Below are 4,904 nucleotides of genomic sequence, written 5' to 3'. Positions count from 1 at the left end.
TCACCCAAAGAACACCATCCCCACAGTGAAACATGGTGGTGGCAGCATCATGCTGTGGGAATGTTTTTCAGCAGCCGGGACTGGGAAACAGGTCAGAGTTGAGGTAAAGATGGTGGTGCAAAATACAGGGATATTCTTGAGCAAAATGTGTACCACTCTGTGCGTGATTTGAGGCAAACAAGGGGGCACTGGATGGCACAAGTGGGCACTGGATGGCACAAGGGGGCATTGGATGGCACAATGGGGGCATTGGATGGCACAAGGGGGCAATGGATGGCACAAGGAGCAATGGATGGCACAATGGGGGCAATGGATGGCACAATGTGGACACTGGATGGCACAAGGGGTCAATGCATGGCAAACAAGGGGGCACTGGATGGCAAACAAGGGGGCACTGGATGGCACAATGGGGCAATGGATGGCACAATGGGGGAACTGGATGGCAAACGGGCACTGGATGGCAAACAAGGGGGCACTGCATGGCACAATTAGTGCACTGGATGGCACAAGGGGCAATGGATGGCACAATGGGGGCAATGGATGGCACAATGGGGACACTGGATGGCACAAGGGGGCAATGTATGGCAAACAGGGGCACTGGATGGCAAACAAGGGGGAACTGGATGGCACAATGGGGCAATGGATGGCACAATGGGGACACTGGATGGCACAAGGGAGCAATGCATGGAAAACAGGGGCACTGGATGGCAAAAAAGGGGGCATAGCATGGCATAGTGGGGGTACTGAATGGTACTGGGGGCACTGGATGTCACAATGGGACACTGGCTGACAAATAGGGTGCATTGGATGGCACTAGGGGCACTGTGGATGTCACTGTTATGGACGCACTGTGGATGTCACTGTTATGGACGCACTGTGGATGTCACTGTTATGGGGGCACTGTGGATGTCATTGTTATGGGGGCACTGTAGACGTCACTGTTATGGGAGCACTGTGGATGTCACTGTTATGGGGGCAGTGTGGATGTCACTGTTATGGGGGCACTGTGGATGTCACTGTTATGGGGGCACTGTGGATGTCACTGTTATTGGGGGCACTGTGGATGTCACTGTTATGGGGGCACTGTGGACGTCACTGTTATGTGGGTACTGTGGATGTCATTGTTATGGGCATTGAGTATAAGTGATAGGGCTCATGCACAGAACCGTATCGCAGATCCACTAAATAAGGTTACTGTCCGTGTGCGATTCACATTTTTTTGCAGTCCCATTGAGTTCTATGGGTTTTAGATATGCATTATAAGGACCAGAATAGGACATGTTCTATCTTTCGAATAACTGACATACGGATGTGGATAGCACAGGGACGTCATCAGTGTGTTTTTTTACATCCGTATGTCAGTTCCAGTAGAACAAGGATAGAACATGTCCTATTCTGGTCTTCAAAATGAGGACCTCAAATCCATAGAATTCAATGGGACTGCCAACATTGCAGATCACAAAATGGATACGGTCGTGTGCATAAGGGTTTAGATAAACAGCTCAGCGGGCAGGATCATACAAGGCAGGTTTAGAAACACCACTCAGCAGGCTGTGTCATACAAAATGGGATTAGATACACAGCTCAGCAGGCAGTATCATACAAAATGGGATTAGATACATATTTTAGCACGCTGTATCATAGAAGATGGGATTAGATACACACTTCAGCAGGCAGTAGCATATAAGATGGGATTAGATACACACTTCAGCAGGCAGTATCGCACACAACAGGATGTGTATCAGACACACATACAGGATAGGATTAGATACAGATGTGATTGGATACGCTTGCTGATTCCAGCTGTTTATCACACTCCGGAGATAGTGAGGGAAGAGCCTGTGGACTGTCAGTGATGGAATTAGATACACCGCATAGAAGGCTATATCACACAGGATAGGATTAGATACAGATGTGTTTGGATACGTTGGCTGATTCAAGCTGTTTTTTACACTCTGGAGATAGTGAGGGAAGAGCCTGCAGACAGTCAGTGATGGAATTACATACACAGCTCAGCAGGCTGTATCACACAGGATAGGATTAGATACACATGTGAGGGCAGAGCCTGTGGACAGTCAGTAATGGGATTTAGACACTAGGTGAGAAGTAGATTAACCCTTTCATGACCAAGGGTCATTGATGCCCCAATGTCCAGGTCAAAATTTACAAATCTGACATGCGTCACTTTATGTGGTAATTGCTTTGGAACACTTTTATTTATCCAAGCCATTCTAAGATTGTTTTCTCGTGACATATTGTACTTCATGATAGTAATAAATTTGAGTCAATATATTTCACCTTTATTTATGAAAAAATCCCAAATTTATAAAACATTTAGAAAAAATCACAATTTTCAAAATTTCAATTTCTCTGCTTCTAAAACAGAAAGTCATACCTAATAAAATATTTACTACTTAACATTTCCCATATGTCTATTTTATGTTGGCATCGTTTTGGAAATGTCATTTTATTTTTTTAGGATGTTAGAAGGCTTAGAAGTTTAGAAGCAATTCTTCAAATTTTTAAGAAAATTTCCAAAACCCACTTTTTAAAGGACCAGTTCAGGTCTGAAGTCACTTTGTGGGGCTTACATAGTGGAAACCCCCCATAAATGACCCCATTGTAGAAACTACACCCCTCAAGTTACTCAAAACTGATTTTACAAACTTTGTTAACCCTTTAGGTGTTCCACAAGAATTAAAGGAAAATGGAGATGAAATTTCAAAATTTCACTTTTTTGGCAGATTTTCCATTTTATAAAAAAAAATTCTTTAACACATTGAGGGTTAACAGCCAAACAAAACTCAACATTTATTACCCTTATTCTGCGGTTTACAGAAACACCCCACATGTGGTCGTAAACTGATGTAAGGGCGCACGGCAGGGCGCAGAAGGAAAGGAACGCCGTATGGTTTTTGGAAGGCAGATTTTGCTAAACTGGTTTTAGATGCCATGTCCCATTTAAAACCCCCCTGATGCACCCATACAGTAGAAACTTTCAAAAAGTGACCCTATTTTGGAAACTTGGGGATAAGGTGCCAGTTTTATTGGTACTATTTTGGGGTACATATGATTTTTAATTGCTCTATATTAAGTTTTTTGTGAGGCAAGGTAACTGAAAAATGGCTGTTTTGGCACAGTTTTATTTTTTTACAAGATTCATCTGACAGGGTAGATCATGTGCTATTTTTATAGAGCAGGTTGTTACGGACGCAATGATATCAAATATGTCTACTTTCTTTGTTTGTTTGTTTCAGTTTTACATAATAAAGCAATTTTGAAAAAGAAATTATGTTTTTGTGTGTCCATTTTCTGAACGCCATATGTTTTTTATTTTTCTGCCGATCGTCTTGTGCAGGGGCTCGTTTTTTGAAAAAAGAGTTGAGGTTTTTATTGGTACCATTTTTGGGTACATAGGATTTTTTGATCATTCATTATTACACTTTATGGGGCAAGGTGACCAATAAATTGTCTGTTTTGGAACAGTTTTTATTTATTTATTTTTACAGCGTTTATCTGAGGGGTTAGGTCATGTGACGGTTTTATAGAGCAGATCGTTACGGACGTGGCAATACCTAATATGTATACTTTTTCTTGTTTTACACAATAATAGCATTTCTGAAACCAAAAAAATGATGTTTTAGTGTCTCCATAGTCTGAGAGCCATAGCTTTTTTATTTTTTGGGTGATTATCTTAATTAGGGTATAATTTTTTTGCAGGATGTGGTAACGGTTTGATTGGTACTATTTTGGGGGTCATAAGCCTTTTTGATTGCTTGCTGTTGCACTTTTTGTGATGTAAGGTGACAAAAATGGCTTTTTTTACACAGTTAAAAAAAAATTAGGGTGTTTATCGGACGGGGTCTATCATGTGATATATTTATAGAGACTGTCATTATGGACGCGGTGATACCTAATATGTGTATTTTTTTTTTCATTTTTTATAGGAAAAAGCTATTAATTTTTTTAATTTTACATTTTTATTTATTTATTTATTTTTACTTTTATTATTTTCACTTTTTTTTTATCAAGTCCCTCCTGGATCTTGAAGATCCAGTGGGGCTGATGGCTGTACTATATTTTGCAATGCTCTTGCATTGCAAAGTATAATACAATCAGATGCCCTGTAGGTGGCAACAGCGGACGCTTTTGCAAAGCGTCCGGTTGCCATGGCAAGCCCCGATGGTGGAGAGAGGGAGCCCCCTCCCTCTATTGACCCCATGGATGCCGCTCCCGCGGCATCTATGTGGTTACAGCAGAGTGTCAGCATAGAGCTGACACTCTCTGCTGATGGCGGCGGCTCAGGAATGGAGCCGCCGCCATCACACACAGCAGGGGGACCGAACCGCATCGGGGGCAGCGCTGGAAGGTGGGGGGTGTCACGGCCAGCATTGAGGGGGCAGGAGGAATGTATGGGGCGGGAAGGGGGCGGACCGCATCAGGGCAGGAGGCAGGACGAGATAAGCGCTTCAGCGGCAGGCGGACACAAGGGGGGGCTTGGAGGGGCACAGAAGGGGGGCACAGATGGGGGCACAGATCGGGGGGGGGCACGAGGACACATTACCTGATTTCAGGCTCTGATCTGCAGAGCGCAGATCAGAGCCTGAAACCAGCATTTTTTCACTGCCGCGATCCGATTGGTTAGTCTGCACAGACTAACCAATCGGATCGATTGTCGGCAAGGGGCCACTCTGATTGGTCCCTTGCCAGCATTACTGAACTGTATGCTGTCCGTGACAGCAGCAGGGCAGGGGCAGAAGCTTTAATAGAGCTGCCATGACGTCTATACACGTGGTAGCTGCACGGGGTATGTGCAGCTATCACGTATATATACAGATTGCGGTCGTGAAGGGGTTAATGTCTGGGTGTAGAAAGATGGACACAGGAGTTGTAGTGGGTGTGGC

General features: G+C 43.8%; 1 non-coding gene across 1 annotated transcript; it reads right to left on the bottom strand.

The window, feature by feature from the left end:
* Positions 1 to 4,243: 4,243 nt before the first annotated feature.
* On the bottom strand, positions 4,244 to 4,329 carry LOC120996855. Its single transcript, XR_005777953.1, has one exon. It is a non-coding gene; the product is annotated as a small nucleolar RNA SNORD71 (small nucleolar RNA).
* Between the last annotated feature and the right edge of the window lie 575 nt (positions 4,330 to 4,904).

This window comes from Bufo bufo, chromosome 3 (genome assembly GCF_905171765.1).
Source record: "Bufo bufo chromosome 3, aBufBuf1.1, whole genome shotgun sequence".
In the NCBI taxonomy this organism is placed as follows: Eukaryota; Metazoa; Chordata; class Amphibia; order Anura; family Bufonidae; genus Bufo; species Bufo bufo.
Note: the sequence above shows the minus strand (reverse complement) of the source record. Positions and strands in the feature narration are given on the sequence as shown.